This window comes from Palaemon carinicauda, chromosome 1, assembly GCF_036898095.1.
Source record: "Palaemon carinicauda isolate YSFRI2023 chromosome 1, ASM3689809v2, whole genome shotgun sequence".
Lineage (NCBI taxonomy): Eukaryota > Metazoa > Arthropoda > Malacostraca > Decapoda > Palaemonidae > Palaemon > Palaemon carinicauda.
The window spans coordinates 241,046,996-241,064,495 of NC_090725.1; the positions used below are offsets into that span (position 1 = coordinate 241,046,996).

Sequence of the window (17,500 nt, forward strand, 5' to 3'; positions counted from 1 at the left end):
CTGTCTATCGTAACCTCCTAGACCTTAGCAACTCCCTCACTTGAAGGTTTTAAAGAGCCGCCTAGTGAAGTCTCATGAGTCCTCGTGTTATAGAGAGCGTGACAGAAGGAACAAAGAGTAAGTAAAAAACAGTAATGTACCCTATTTACTTGATGACTAATGCTCTCATTACTCGTGATGGTGATGGAGTTGAGAGTGCGGTCGTGTGTTTCACAGTAATTGGGAAATATATATATATATATATATATATATATATATATATATATATATATATATATATATATATATATATATATATATATATATATGTCAATATATGTACGGATGTGTGCTTTTTTAAATGATAGGATAAAGAAAAGAAGATTAGCTGGGTTATATATGAACAATAATTGGTGAAAAGTCAAAATGAAAATGGAGAGAGAGAGTTCCTCTTGGATATGAAAGATCTGAGATGTTATTATGTATGCTTTAACAGTTGTGACTTTGGCAAGAAAAAAAATAAAGATGTCATAACGGTGAAACCTGAATGAAAAATATGCTAGGTTTAAAGACACCAAATGGATGATTATGTATGAGGTAATTGAGCAAGTAGACATTCGGTGAATTTAACAAGCTAAACATGAGTTTCTTATCTGGGAACCTAGAAGGGAACGGATATTTTTATGACTGCTGTGAAACGGACAGCAGCTGCCCGGCTCCTGCCTAAGCAGGTTTCAGGAGGAACCGTTCTGCCTACGTGACTGATTTGGCATGGCAAAAAAAATAATAATAAAAAGGTCACTAATTTGAGGTGTTATATAACATTAAGTAGAGAAAAGAAGACATTTTGATGAACATTTTGTAGATTTTGGTATTTTAGGGATTGAGAACAAGATGAAAACTTGAATGTCGGCTGTATGGTGCAATGGTAATTGGGAAGGTGGTTTGTGGTCTGTTGGGAGAGTAGGTTAGTTCATCATTTATTCAGACATTTAAGGCATAATGTGGCAGCTATTGGAATTTACTTTGCAATCGGCTCCTTTATCATTGTATGTAGTTCATTGGTACCACCCACCACTACTTCTACAATATACATTGTCAAGATGTCAAATAGTCTTTGGGTCTGATAAATTCACCTGTAACTATCTATATGGGATTGGAATGGGCCAATGGGCACTGTGGTACAGTTCTCGTATGATTATTTCTGGGGCGGAATTTGATTTTGGGATATTGCATCTGTAAATGAGTCAACTTCTGTTATATTAAGAAAAAAGGCATGGTGGCGAGAAGCCTTCTTCATAAAGACTTCAAGGGGAATAAGGAAGCTAGGCTCATCTTTCACCAACCCACTAAATATTCAACATGAAGTCGTAGATTCTAATGAGGAGGATACAATAGCATCTATGTACATTAATATTTTTAGTTGCTGAATCATGGATAAATCCTGTGGGAAGTTTCCTCATTATCATCTGATTTAGACAACCAACCCGTCAACCATCCTGCACACAATCACGCTGAAAATTTAGCTTTCTTACTAATGTTGATGTATGATTGCTTTTACATTTTCAGGTAATTATGCTGTCTTATATTTGTATTCGTGTACTTTTATTACACATCCGTACTGTGTGTGTGTGTGTATATATATATATATATATATATATATATATATATATATATATATATATATATATATATATATATACATATATATATGTTCTGCCGTTACTAGTTCATTGCAGAGCAAAGGCCTCAGACACGTTTTTCCACTCGCGTCTTCGTTCTTTACAATCTCTAGGGACCCATTCTGTTACTCTTAATGTCCATTTATTGTCTCATTCTCATGATATGTCTTTTTCATTCTCTTACATGTTAGAATATCCTCTACATTAATTTGCTCTCGTATCCATGTTAAGCCTACCTGACACTTGCGCGCATTTTTGCCACGCACTGGCACGCATTGGTGTTTTTCCCGCACTGTTCACGACCAGTTCACTCCAGTTCGCGCATCGTTCACGCGACGTTCACGCGATGGCACGAATTGGCACGCGTAGTTCACGAGAAGTTCACGACACGTTCACGCGAGTTCGCTCATCATTCCGCATCGTTTCCGCATCGTTCACGCCAGTTCACGAATTGACCACTCCATATAAAAACGGGGCTTCTCCAACCCGAGGACATTCTTGGATTGGCTTCGGAAGAGACAACAATGCTTTCTGTCAGAGACACCATTGCATTGAGGAGAAGAAACGTATCTTTTTCGTTTGTATTTTTTGTTGCCCTTTATTTTTGTTTCAATATGAAAGCATTTGATTTACATATAAATAGCAGACATAAAATATGTACAAGTATTAAGAAAGCATTTTATTTTAACATTAAAAGCAGCAAACATGAAAAGTTTTTAGGCTGTTGATTTTAAGGTAATAGAGAAAAAAGTGTGTTGAAATAAGAAATCATTTTATTTTTACATTAAAACAGCAAACAGAAAAAATTTGTTTTGCTCTTCATTTTAAGGTAATAAAGAAGAATAAGTATGTTGATGAAATAAAACATCATTTTATATTTACATTCAAACAGCAAACTTAAAAATTTCTTGGGTTTATTTTTCAGTTCATTTTTATTTAAAACAAAAGTTTTGGGTCTTGATTGGTAATAGAGGAAAATAAGTGTGTGCATGAAATAAGACATCATTTTATTTTTGCATTCAAACAGCAAATATAAACAATTATTAGGTTTATATTTTTCTTTCCTTTTCATTAATTTTTTCGTTTCCTTTTTGTTTCTCTTCATTATAAAGTTATAGAAATAGTTTGAAATGAGACATAATTTTATTTTTACATTCAAACAGCAAATATAAAAATTTATTAGTTTATTTTTCTTAACTTTTCATTAATTTTTTCGTTTCCTTTTTGTTTCTCTTCATTATAAAGTTATAGAAATAGTTTGAAATAAGATATAATTTTTTTTTTACATTAAAACAGCAAATATAAAAATTTATTAGGTTTATTTTTCTTTCCTTTTCATTAATTTTTTCGTTTCCTTTTTGTTTCTCTTCATTATAAAGTTCACGCCACTTCCCGCATCGTTCACTCCAGTTCACGCCAGTTCCCGCACTGTTCACTCCAGTTCACTCCAGTTGGCGCATCGTTCACGACTATTTCACGACTATTTTGTGCGTGCCAATGCGTGCCACAAACTTTAAACATTTCAAAGTTCTGGGCACGCATGGCACGCATTAGTACGCTCTGGCACGCGAGTTCCCGCACTGTTCACGACATTTTCACGGCTCGTTCACGCGAGTTCGCGCATCAATGCTGCCAGTGCGTGCCACGAATGCGTGCAAGTGTCAGGTACCCTTTACTCTTTTCCCATCATTATCCTTTCTATAGTGCTTAAGTTGTAACTAGCTTAGCCTATGTTCTGAGGCTTTAGTAACGCTCCAAGTTTCTGATGCATAAGTTATTACTAGTAGGACCATCTCGTTGATATATATATATATATATTATATATATATATATATATATATATATATATATATATATATATATATATATATATATATATATATATATATATATATATATATATATATATATATATATATATTATATATATATATATATATATATATATATATTATATATATATATATATATATATATATATATATATATATATATATATATTATATATATATGCCCCCTGTGGCCGCGGGGGCATAAAACAATTAGAATAGCGCCAACGTTATCCCTGCGTGTCGTAAGAGGCGACTAAAAGGGACGGGACGAGGGGGCTGGGAACCCCCTCTCCTGTATAAAAAATCCTGTGAGACAGCAACAAAGAGATGGAGCTGGGGGGAGAGTGACTGCTCCCCGCACTCTAGTTTTTGGGTGTCTGAATGTGCGTGGATGTAGTACGATAGAGAGTAAAAGATGTGAGATTGGAAGTATGTTTAGAAGTAGAAGGATGGATGTATTGGCCTTGTGTGAGACAAAGATGAAAGGAAAGCGTGAAGTGATGTTTGGTGAAATGTCTGGTAGAGTATCTGGGATTGAAAGGGGAAGAGCGAGAGAGGGTGTGGCTTTATTGCTGAGTGAATGGATGACAGGTAAAGTAGTGGAATGGAAGGAGATATCATCTAGGTTAATGTGGGTAAGGGTTAGGTTGGGTAGGGAATGTTGGGCGTTTTTCAGTGCGTATGGGCCACGTAGTGAGAAAAGTGAAGAAGAGCGGAATGAGTTCTGGAATGAATTAACTAGGTGTGTAGAAGGACTGGGTAGAAGGAATTATGTAGTTGTTATGGGTGACTTAAATGCTAGAGTGGGCGCTGGAGAGGTAGAAGGTGTCATTGGGAAGTATGGCGTACCAGGTGAAAATGAGAGTGGTGAGAGACTGGTAGATATGTGTGTTGAACAAGAGATGGTTATAAGTGCTAGCTTTTTTAAAAAGAAAGATAAAAGTAAGTATACATGGGTAAGAGTGGCAAATGGAAGAGTAGTAGAAAGGGCATTAATGGATTATGTGTTGATAACTAAAAGAATGTTTGGAAGATTGAAAGACGTGCACGTGTTTAGGGGTATGGCTAACGGTATGTCTGATCATTTTTTGGTGGAAGGAAAATTAGTTGTAGCAAAAGGGTGGGGGAATAGAGTAGGTGGATGTAAAAGGGAGCTAGTGAGGGTTGAAGAGCTAATAAAACCGGGGGTAAAAAGTAAATGTCAGGAAAGGTTGAAAATGGCATTTGACGAGGTGAGAGTAAGAGAAACTGGTAATTTAGAGGAGGAGTGGAAGTTAGCAAAAGAAAATTTTGTTGGGATTGCAAGTGATGTGTGGCAAGAAGGTTGTTGGAGGCAGCATGAGGAAGGGCAGTGAATGGTGGAATGAAGGAGTGAAGGTAAAAGTAGAAGAGAAAAAGAGGGCTTTTGAAGAATGGCTGCAGAGTAATAGTATAGAGAAGTATGAAAAATATAGAGAGAAAAAGGTGGAAGTAAAGCGCAAGGTACGTGAGGCAAAGAGGGCAGCTGACCTGAGGTGGGGTCAGGGACTGGGTCAGTCATATGAAGAGAATAAGAAGAAGTTTTGGAAAGAAGTGAAGAGAGTAAGGAAGGCCGGCGCAAGAATTGAAGAGACAGTGAAAGATGGAAATGGAAGGTTGTTAAAAGGAGAGGAGGCAAGGAAAAGGTGGGCGGAATATTTTGAAAGTTTGCTGAATGTTGAGGATGATAGGGAGGCAGATATAATTGCTGTTCCAGGTGTTGAGGTGCCAGTGATGGGAGATGAGAATGAAAGAGAGATTACAATAGAGGAAGTGAGGAGAGCACTAGATGAAACGAGAGTAGGAAAAGCATCTGGTATGGATGGTGTGAAAGCTGAGATGTTGAAGGAAGGGGGTGTGACTGTACTTGAATGGTTGGTGAGATTGTTTAATGTGTGTTTTGTGTTGTCAATGGTACCAGTAGATTGGGTCTGTGCATGTATTGTACCACTATATAAGGGTAAGGGAGATGTGCATGAGTGTTGTAATTCAAGAGGTATTAGTTTGTTGAGTGTAGTTGGAAAAGTGTATGGTAGAGTACTGATTAATAGGATTAAGGATAAAACAGAGAATGCAATCTTGGAATTACAGGGTGGTTTTAGAAGAGGTAGGGGTTGTATGAATCAGATTTTTACAGTTAGGCAGATATGCGAGAAATATTTAGCAAAAGGTAAGGAGGTGTATGATGCGTTTATGGATCTGGAGAAAGCATATGATAGAGTTGATAGGGAAGCAATGTGGAATGTGATGAGGTTATATGGAGTTGGTGGAAGGTTGTTGCAAGCAGTGAAAAGTTTCTACAAAGGTAGTAAAGCATGTGTTAGAATAGGAAATGAAGTGAGCGATTGGTTTCCGGTGAGAGTGGGGCTGAGACAGGGATGTGTGATGTCGCCGTGGTTGTTTAACTTGTATGTTGATGGAGTGGTGAGAGAGGTGAATGCTCGAGTGCTTGGACGAGGATTAAAACTGGTAGGCGAGAATGATCATGAATGGGAGGTAAATCAGTTGTTGTTTGCGGATGATACTGTACTGGTAGCAGACACAGAAGAGAAGCTTGACCGACTAGTGACAGAATTTGGAAGGGTGTGTGAGTGAAGGAAGTTGAGAGTTAATGTGGATAAGAGTAAGGTTATGAGATGTACGAGAAGGGAAGGTGGTGCAAGGTTGAATGTCATGTTGAATGGAGAGTTACTTGAGGAGGTGGATCAGTTTAAGTACTTGGGGTCTGTTGTTGCAGCAAATGGTGGAGTGGAAGCAGATGTACGTCAGAGAGTTAATGAAGGTTGCAAAGTGTTGGGGGCAGTTAAGGGAGTAGTAAAAAATAGAGGGTTGGGCATGAATGTAAAGAGAGTTCTATATGAGAAAGTGATTGTACCAACTGTGATGTATGGATCGGAGTTGTGGGGAATGAAAGTGATGGAGAGACAGAAATTGAATGTGTTTGAGATGAAATGTCTAAGGAGTATGGCTGGTGTATCTCGAGTAGATAGGGTTAGGAACGAAGTGGTGAGGGTGAGAACGGGTGTAAGAAATGAGTTAGCGGCTAGAGTGGATATGAATGTGTTGAGGTGGTTTGGCCATGTTGAGAGAATGGAAAATGGCTGTCTGCTAAAGAAGGTGATGAATGCAAGAGTTGATGGGAGAAGTACAAGAGGAAGGCCAAGGTTTGGGTGGATGGATGGTGTGAAGAAAGCTCTGGGTGATAGGAGGATAGATGGGAGAGAGGCAAGAGAGCGTGCTAGAAATAGGAATGAATGGCGAGCGATTGTGACGCAGTTCCGGTAGGCCCTGCTGCTTCCTCCGGTGCCTTAAATGACAACGGAGGTAGCAGCAGTAGGGGACTCAGCAGTATGAAGCTTCATCTGTGGTGGAAATGTGGGAGGTTGGGCTGTGGCACCCTAGCAGTACCAGCTGAACTCGGCTGAGTCCCTGGTTAGGCTGGAGGAACGTAGAGAGTAGAGGTCCCCTTTTTTGTTTTGTTTCTTGTTGATGTCGGCTACCCCCCAAAATTGGGGGAAATGCCTTTGGTATATGTATGTATGTATGTGTGTATATATATATATATATATATATATATATATATATATATATATATATATATATATATATATATATATATATGATTTGTGTTTGTGCGAGTGTGAGGCATGTGTTATAACTCGTTACTTGACAGTCTTGATTGACAAAATTGAATGAAAAAAAAATTCTTATTTTTGTTTTGTGTTAGAATTTTATCGTACACATATATCCATTACCATTTGTGAAAGAGTAATAGAGTTGGGAATCATGAATTTGTGTGTTTTTCCCTTCTAATTGTATGTATTGGTTAGTATATCAAAGTTTTTTTCGGGTAATATACGTGATTGAATGCGTCCTGTTGTGAAATGTTTTGTCTGTACTGATGTTTAGCGAAAATGTATGGTTACACTGTACGTAAAGCCACAAAAATATTGGGTCAAATCCATAACATATTCTAAGCACACTAACAGGCAATTGTTAAATTTTCCTTGTTTTTTTTTTATTTTACAACAAATAGCAAGAAAATACAATCTGTCAAAACCTGCTGTTATATGTCAAAAGTGTCATTTATGCCAACGCTTTAAATAAATATCAATCAACTGTAGCATATTTGTAACTATTAGAATCATATCTGAATAATTCAAAGAGAAATTCTCTCGGCATCACAGCTGTTCATTCCATAAGGTTTTCTACCAGTGTTTATTTAACTATAGGAAATTTATGGAGAATTGATTTGATCCGATTGAAAATAATTATTTGATTGGTAGATTTGATACTTGCATGCATATATATATATATATATATATATATATATATATATATATATATATATATATATATATATATATATATATATATATATATATATACATATATATATATATATATATATATATATATATATATATATATATATATATATATATATATACTTCCACAAGAAATTGATGCTTACAGAGATGTAGGCACTAATGGTATTTTCCCTTGCGTTTTTTAAAGACTGCTGATTTCTTATCCCTTAAGTTATGTTATTTTCTCAAGTTACCAAGAGGAGGTTCTTTTTGTATTGCTTAGAAAACTGGTAATGATACTCCATTAGGTGAATGTATTTGCGGTTGGTCTAGTCCTACAAATTACCACCCAGATTCCATAACTCTCATATTATCTATAGTTTTTGAACGTCATTTGGTAAAATGTCTTAAATAGGTATGGTGAAGGTAATTATCTGTTCCTTAGTTTACAGTTTGTCTTTATGCAAAGGCTTTGGTGCAGGTGAGCCTTTCTTACAATTTCCAATGCTGTACAGGAATCCATCGAATGTGGTCAGGAAATTTGTATGATTTTCCTTGAATTTATTGCTGCTTTTGATCTTATTAATCATGAGGCCCTTATTTTAGAACTTAAACAGAGGGTGGGGTAGGGTGTCATTTTTTTTTTTTTTTTTTTTTTTTTTTTTTAACCATCATTATTGAATATCCAAGGAATAAATTGCAAAGAGTAGTTGTTGAGGGACACTGTAGTGTCTATAAGCATGTAATATCTGGTGCTCCTCAGGGTAATGTTCTCGGTTGATTTCATTTTATACTGTATATGCATGCCATGTGGTTTAGCAGCCAGAAATTCTTTAATACAGATGTTTGTAAAATAGTGTATGGTGCAAATGTTGGGAATTAAGTACAGTGGTTCCTCAACATTTAGACATTTGCATTGATAATTTCTTGAATTATATATAACTAATTTAAAATTCTAGGTTTAATTTTTTCTTTGGAAAATTATTTTTGAGAACTTCATCTAATCTGGTTCTTCATTTCAAAAGAATTGGTATATTAAGAAAGTCTTCGTAAGATTATTGTGATCAGTTCATCCTGAGGAAATATTTTTTTTTTTTCATTTTACCCTCCTTTGAGTATTGTTCTTCATCTGTTAATTTGTTGGCCAAAAACCTGCTGTCTATTAAATTCCTTATCCATAATCTGGATACCAATTTCTGGCACAGTTGTTCACATAGTTCTTTGTGAATTTTCCCTAAAACTTTTCACAATTCGGGGCATCCTTTGCATTCAGATCTTCCCAGATTATACCATCCTGTACAGAATACTTGGTATGCAGCTAATTCTGATAGTCTTGTCCTCTCTATCATGATACTCAATATTGCACAATATTCTTGAAGTTTATTCCAACTGGGATTCCAAGGAACTTCAAAAGTTCAAACTTATTACCTATGTTTTTCTGTTGAAGACCTCGACAGAAGCCTTTTTTCATAGTTTACTGTATGTGTTACTAATCTGTTTAACGTTGTTAATCATTTTATTATATTTTATATTTTTTTTCTTATAGTTTATTTATTAATTCTCTATCTCCTTTCTGCCCTGGGCTGCTTTCTCTTTTGAATTCCTTGGGCTTATAGCATTTTGCCTCTCCAACTAGGGTTGTGCCTTGACAAGTAATGATATATATGTTAAAGGAAGGGGGTGTGACTGCACTTGAAGGGTTGGTGAGATTGTTTAATATATGTTTTATGTTGGCAATGGTACCAGTGTGTGCGTGTATTGTACCACTATATAAAGGTAAGGGAGATGTGCATGAGTGGTGTAATTCAAGGGGTATTAGTTTGTTGAGTGTGGTTGGAAAAGTGTATGGTAGAGAACTAATTAATAGGATTAAGAATAAAACAGAGAGTGCAATATTAGAATTACAGGGTGGTTTCAGAAGAGGTAGGGGATGTATGAATCAGATTTTTACAGTTAGGCAGATATGCGTGAAATGTTTAGGAAAAGGCAAGGAGGTGTATGTTGCGTTTATGTATCTGGAGAAAGCGTATGATAGAGTTGACACTAAGCGATGTGGAATGTGATGAGGTTATATGGAATTGGTGGAAGGTTGTTGCAAGCAGTGAAGACTATCTATGTAGATAGTAAAGTGTGTGTTAGGATAGGAAATGAAGTAAGCAAGTGGTTCCCAGTGAGAGTGTGTCTGAGACAGGGATGTGTGATGTCACCATGGTTGTTCAATTTGTTTGTTTTTTGGAGTGGTGAGAGAGGTGAATGCCCCGAGTACTTGGTAGAGGATAGAAACTGATAGACGAGAGTGATCATGAATGGGAGGTAAATCTGTTGTTGTTTGCGGATGATACTGCACTGGTTGCAGACTCGGAAGAGGAGCTTGGTCGATTAGTGACAGAGTTGGGAAGGGTATGTGAGAGAAGGAAGTTGAGAGTTAATGTGGTTAAGAGTAAGGTTATGAGATGCACGAGAAGAGATGGTGGTGGGAGGTTGAATGTCATGTTGAATGGAGAGTTACGTGAGGTGGATCAGTTTAAGTACTTGGGGTCTGGTGTTGCAGCAAATGGTGAAGTGGAAGCAGATATACGTCAGAGAGTGAATGAAGGCTGCGAAGTGTTTGGTGCAGTGAAGGGAGTGGTGAGGATAGAGGGTTAGGTATGAATGTAAGAGAGTTCTGTATGAGAAAGTGATTGTACCAACTGTAATGTGTGGATCGGATTTGTTGGGAATGAAAGTGACGGAGAGACAAAAATTGAATGCGTTTGAGATGAAGTGTCTAAGGAGTATGGCTGGTGTATCACGATTAGATAGGGTTAGGAACGAAGTAGCGAGTGTGAGAACGTGTGTAAAGGCCCTGTCACACCTTGACGATTTAGCCAGCGTATGCCGACGTATGAAAAATTTGGCAAATATGCTGGCGTACGTCGAATAAGTTATGGGTAAGTTTTGTATACGTTAACAGCACGCTGAAGCACGTTGGTATACGTTGAAGTATGTCGAGGTCGTCGAAAAATTTTGTGCATGCTCAAAATTTCTCAACGTATGTCAGCGTATGGCTATACGTCCCGTATACGCAGCCATAAGTAATAGTTAAGTTATGCGATCGTTGACACACGTTCAAACACGTTAAGTGTAGGTTACTCATAAGTCCAAATACGTCGAGATAATGTCTAGCGTACCCAAAACTTATGAGTAACGTGCTTTGAACGTATGTATAACTTATATCGAACTTATCTCCTACGCATATTGACGTATGTAGACGTATTTAACATGTTCCGGACGACCACAGAACTTACTGAACGTGTTTCTAACGTACAGCTGCCGTATAATGGCGTATTGGTAGCATTTAGGGGAATTGGGATATAAAAATGGGGTTCACAGGAGGAACCCGTCAGTACTCCTCTAGATTTCATGGTGAGCAGATGTTCATATCATCCGAGAGATGGAGGATCCGGCAAGGCTGAGACGAGAATACCTACTAGCTGTTCTCCAACATCAACATGACCTCATCGATTTGACACTTTACCAGTTGCGTGCCAATAAAGCCAGGAGAAGAAGAGGTGAACGGAGGAGAAAGAACTGGGTGAGACCATGGATCGGGAGGCGACGTCAGTTTGGCATATATGACCAGCTTATGGTGGAACTCCGTAAGGAGGACCATGCATCCTTCACTAATTTCCTGTGTATGCCCCCAGCGATGTTCGATGAGCTGCTAGCCAGAGTGGGTCCAAGGATAATCAAGCAGCACACCTTCTTCAGGGATCCGCTTGAGCCGGGCATGAAGCTGGCCCTGACATTGCGTCACCTTGCCTCTGGGAACAAGTATGCCTCGATGAAGTTCGGATGGAGGGTTCCTCACAACACCCAGTCCCTAGTGGTCAGAGAAGTCTGTCAAGCCATTATTGACGAATATTTGGATGAGGTGCTAGTTTGCCCAAGTACACCTGATGGTTGGCGCGCCATAGCTGACAAGTTCTTCCAAAGATGGAACTTTCCCCATACATGTGGGGCACTTGATGGGAAGCACGTTGCCTGCCCCTGTCCTGCAAAGAGTGGGTCCCAATATTTCAACTACAAAGGATTCTACTCCATTGTTCTGATGGCGCTGGCGGATGCTGACTATAAATTCATTTGGGCAGATGTCGGTGGTACTGGATCAGCATCAGATGCGCAGATATACAATGACTGTGAGCTGAAGGAATGCGCTGAGGACGGTACCCTAGGATTCCCTGACCCTGAGCCTCTCCCCAGTGACAACCAGGATGGGCCCTACTTCTTCATCGGTGACGATGCCTTCGCCCTACGATCAACCATGATGAAGCCATACAACCTCAGGGGTCTGACGAATGAACAACGCATCTTCAACTACAGGCTTTCCCGAGCAAGGAGGGTAGTAGAAAATGCTTTCGGCATCCTTGTTAACAGATTCCAGATTCTGCTAAGCACCATGCAGCATCACCCCTCCACTGTCAGGCTCATTGTCAAAGCATGCTTGATCCTGCACAACCTCATGAGGACCAGGTAATTCATGTTTACGTAGCATATTTTATACAGTATACAATGCATTTTACCTTTCAGCCTATGTTTATAAAAATTATATAATTTTACCTGATAGGTTAGCTTAAAAGTAAATGAATTCAAATTCCAGGTACCCAGGACTACAGAACCAGCAGCTTGACCGGGCAGAGAATGAGAACCACGACTTTGTTCCAGGAGCATGGCGAGAGGGACGTAACTTGGAGGATACACAGACAGCTAGTGGCCCCAACACTGCCTCCAAGGACGGAAAGAAACAGAGGAATCTTCTCAAGCACTGGGTTAACTCCCCAACTGGTGCAGTTCCGTGGCAGGATAGGATGATCTAGATGATATTTGTATTACTGTATTGTTCAGGCAATAAAGGACCTCAGAGACAATAAGATTCCTCTTGAAATGAACATCGTAGAAGAAGTATTTTCCAATTATGCACTTTGTAATATAAATGTACAATTTGTAAATATTCAACAATTATAATTTTTCTTGTTAATTTGTAATACGTTTGTATTGACTGTAGGGGAGATTGGGGAGAGTTGAGCCACGTTTTTGATATTTAATAAACGATAGGTAGTGGCATTTGATAATTACTCAACATGAGGAAGCACAACTTTAAAAACAGTGAAAACAATTTAATAATGTAGTAATAAAATCATGTTTGGTTGTCTAAACTAGAAGGTCATGTCACTTTTTTATGATTTAAAACCCATGATAACATTTTATAGACATGTAGAAATGCATTACTAGTCAAGCACTCAGTAGTAAATAAACACGTTTGAACAAATCTTATACATTCTCATTATCTAAATAAATAAACATATCACTTTGTTTGTATATAAAAATTAAGTTGTTTTGTCTTCATTTATGAGCAAGGATAGCGGCCACACTTACATGTATTAAATAAAAGCTAATAAAGACAGACACAAAATACATACAATAGTCGCCGCTTTAGGACCACCTCGGGACAGGGCCAAAGTGGTCTTAATAAGCGTTGTTTTTATTAAGGGACATGCCATATACTGTAGGAAATTCACTTCTATGAAATACATGTACATTATACATGTGCTTTAGACATTTTTCCACAATAACAGGAAATGAAGGGATCTAAAGTATAATTTTATTATCTTCTAAAAATTAGGGCGTTTCCATAAATTATTTGAAATAATATTCAACAGGCTTGTTTCATTGGCTATTGACTTGTTTCATTTCAGTAATTACAGTGAACTCGAATAAAGTCCTTCATGGCGTCAAAGCGACGCTTCTCAAGTTCCATGGCATAGACGTTTATAGCAGTGGCGGATTCGGAGGGCCCACAATCCCGCCCCCCCCCCCCCCCAATTTTAGACAGAGAGACAGGGCAATACAGAGACAGACAGATAAAAAGACACAGAGAGAGGCAGAGAGAAAGACACTGGGAGAAGGAAATAGGTTTTACTGTTGAGATATTCCCCATATGGGGGTAAAAATGATGCTTAACCCTGGATAGGTACGGTCCTCGGACACCCCTTTAAGGGTATACTCGGACGCGAACGACCCCGACGCCAAAAAAAATTCTTGAAAAATCAGTTTTTGCAGTAACCTCCTTTTTTCTTTTGCCAAAAAAAACTTCAATGAATGCTTAAAACAACTGTAAAGATAAATACTACTCATCTGCAGAAAAACTATTTATTATAAATATTTTAAAAAATTAAGTAGAAAAAAAAAAGACCTGACATAAAAATTCATAAAAAAAAAGTTTATACATATATACACAAATCCTTTTAGGAATTGATTCTTGAATGTTTAGGACACATCTTGATGTATTTTGGATGAAGTCAGACCCATGGAGGTGAAGATCTGAAATGAGAAAAAAAGGGTAACTTTTTTTGGCCAAAAAAAATTTTCCAAATTTCATGAATTTTTTTGGGTACCCAAATGAAATAGGAAGTGGCTAATTTTTTTAGGGAATAAACATATGTTATCCTAAAATAGAAATATGTAAAAAAATCTTCATTATTTTGTAAATTACATTTATATCAGGGGCCATATCTAAAGGTAATTTTTTGAGTACTTGGAAATTTCGTAAAAAAATACATATATTTAATATATAATATGATATTTATGCAGGTAAAAATATACAAAAATATCACAAATTCTATAGGGAACAAGAATATATATAGATAGGGCAGCTTACGCTTCGGATATGTCCACAAAATGGCCGCCAACCACACTGACTCAGACTCCCTAATCTGCCACTTGAAATGTAGGAAGGGTATGTCAATTTCAAGGTGTTATTTACTAATCTAATTATTATTGGATATGCATAAAAATTGTATGGTGGGTTGCTGGATAATTGTCGATTATTTTACGACTATAAAATTAAAATTCTGACCCAAAAAATTTTTTTTGAAGGGAAATAAAATCGAAAAAAAAAATGTAAAACAATATTTTAGCTTAAAAAATTTGATGATATTCAATCAAAAAAAAGTAAACAAAATTTTCCGACAAATAAACATTTAGAGGAATCATTACTCTGTGATAGTTCCTTAGTACGTAGTAATTTTGAAAGAATTGGGAAAAAACGAAAAAATGGCAATCACCGGAAAATCGAACACATACCTATATATACGCCATATCTGGCTAAAAAAAAGATAGGCATGGGTAGCCAGATCATCTAGAAACACTTTCCAACACTATAAAAATATAAGTTTTGCGACACTACTTGCCAATTCCTTACGGTAACATGACTAAGCAAAAAAATGCAAAACAAATAAAAAGGGGCACTCGTGGAAAAATGGCCATTCTAATATACGGCATTTCAGAAAAAAAAATTTCAGCCACGTGCTAGGCAAACCATCAAGGCATATTTTCCGACAAATAAACATATAAATGAAATATTACTCTGTGATAGTTCCTTAGTACGTAGTAATTTTGAAAGAAATGGGAAAAAACGAAAAAATGGCAATCACAGGAAAATCGAACACATACTTATATATACGCCATATCTGGCTAAAAAAAATATAGGCATGGGTAGCCAGATCATCTAGAAACACTTTCCAACACTATAAAAATATAAGTTTTGCGACACTACTTGCCAATTCCTTACGGTAACATGACTAAGCAAAAAAATGCAAAACAAATAAAAAGGGGCACTCGCGGAAAAATGCCCAACATTCTAATATACGGCATCTCAGATAAAAAAAAAAAGACATGCACGTGTTAGCCCAACCATCAAGGCACACTTTCTAACACATAAACATGAAAAAAAAATCAATAATATACGGCAATTCCTTACTACGTAGTAAATTTTTACAAATATTGAAAAAAACAGAAATTGGCAACCGCAGTTAAATACCCAATATACCAATAACTACGTCGTATCTGACAAAAACAAAATCACGCATGGGTAGCCAGATCATCTAGACACACTTTCCAACATTAAAAAAGCAAAAGTTTTACGACACTATTTCGCAATATCTTACGGAAAAATGACTTGGCAAAAAAATTAAAAAAAATTAAAAAGGGACACTCGCGGTAAAATGCCCGACATTCTAATATACGATATCTCAGATAAAAAAAAAGACATGCACGTGTTAGCCCAACCATCAAGGCACACTTTCTAACACATAAACATGAAAAAAAAATGAATAATATACGGCAATTCCTTACTACGTAGTAATTTTTACAAATATTGAAAAAAAAAAAAAATTGGTAACCGCAGTTAAATACCCAATATACCAATAACTACGTCGTATCTGACAAAAACAAAGTCATGCATGGGTAGCCAGATCATCTAGACACACTTTCCAACACTAAACAAGCAAAAGTTTTACGACACTATTTGGCAATATCTTACGGAAAAATGACTTGGCAAAAAAATGAAAAAAAATGAAAAAGGGGCACTCGCGGTAAAATGGTCCTCGTGGTGATGAACGACATTTTAACTAAAAAAAAAAACATGCACATGGTAGCCAAACAATCCACCAAGACTTTCCACAACTGATAACCTATACAAGTTGCACCATTCTACGACAATTTCATAATACGTAATAACTTTGATAATTATGCAAACTACCTCAAAAGGGTAAACTCGGACGCGAACGACCCCGACGCGTCTCAGAAATCGGGGAAGGAGTACAGCTACAGCAATGCACATCTGGACACTACTAGAGCGTGTAGGGGAGACACCTCCTGCAGGTCGATCACCCACAAATTCAGTCACAGGGGTGAGTCACGTGAGAAAAACCTGTTTTTTTTTGACGCTCGGGGTCGCAAACGACCCACCGTACCTATCCAGGGTTAAGGAATAAAGTGGTCTTATTAAGCGGCGTACTGGTCTTGTTAACCGGAGTGTGTAACATCCGGACCAAGCCACAGTGGTCTTAATAACCGGATGGTTTTATTAAGCGCCGTCTACTGTATTAACCAACTACCTTTTCATTGACATACAAAGGACAAGGGCATAAGGGATAAGGCCATACGGAATTTATTATTGTTAATTATTTATGAATTAAATATTAAAAATAACATCAACAAACATCAAGAGTTAATGCAACTTTTATTCACTGCTCATCTGAAAAATAATGGTGTACACATGATAACAATGGTCATACATGTACATACAAAATGGCACAAAAATGGCCAAACCCTGTCTCTGCTAATCCTGAGAAGCACACAACTGTCACTGTAACTAGTTCTTCTCTGGTGGTGGAGGTGTGTTCAGCTCCCCAGACGGGGTGCTTGCAGCATGAAGACCACTGGACAGGTTGAGGAATCCTGAGAGTCCAGAGATGTTATCCAGACTCTGACCGCTCGTGTTAAGGGCGCTGGGGCTCTGGTTCAGTACCTGGCCAGCCGAACCTAGAGCAGTAGATACAGAGACGGTGCTTGGCTGCTGCGTGATCTGATGCTGGAACCCATGCTGAGGAGGATGCTGAGGCAGCATCTGCTGGTACTTAGGCTGCTGGTGTTGGTACTGTGGCTGCAGTGGCTGCTGCATGTACTGGTGCACATAGTCAGCTGTCTTTGAACCCCAGACTGACGCAGCCGGTGCCTTGTGTCTCCACATGTGGGGAGGTGGCTGGTACATCTCCGACTCCGTGGGGGTGTTACTGTAGGTAGGTGGTGCTGAACTGGGTCGCACGGAAGCAGGAGCAGGAAAGGTGGGGGCTCTGGG

General features: G+C 37.7%; 1 long non-coding RNA gene across 4 annotated transcripts in view; it reads left to right on the top strand.

Annotated features, from left to right (window-relative positions):
• LOC137644412 (uncharacterized) overlaps nt 1-17,500 on the top strand; it is a 296,106-nt gene that overhangs the window by 104,023 nt on the left and 174,583 nt on the right. Inside the window, exon 3 of one of the 4 annotated variants that reach the window (XR_011045157.1) lies at nt 12,461-13,094. The exons of the other annotated variants lie outside the window; for them this stretch is intronic. This is a non-coding gene — a long non-coding RNA (uncharacterized lncRNA). Of the gene's footprint in view, nt 1-12,460; nt 13,095-17,500 lie in introns of those variants that run through there. 4 annotated transcript variants of the gene reach the window in all.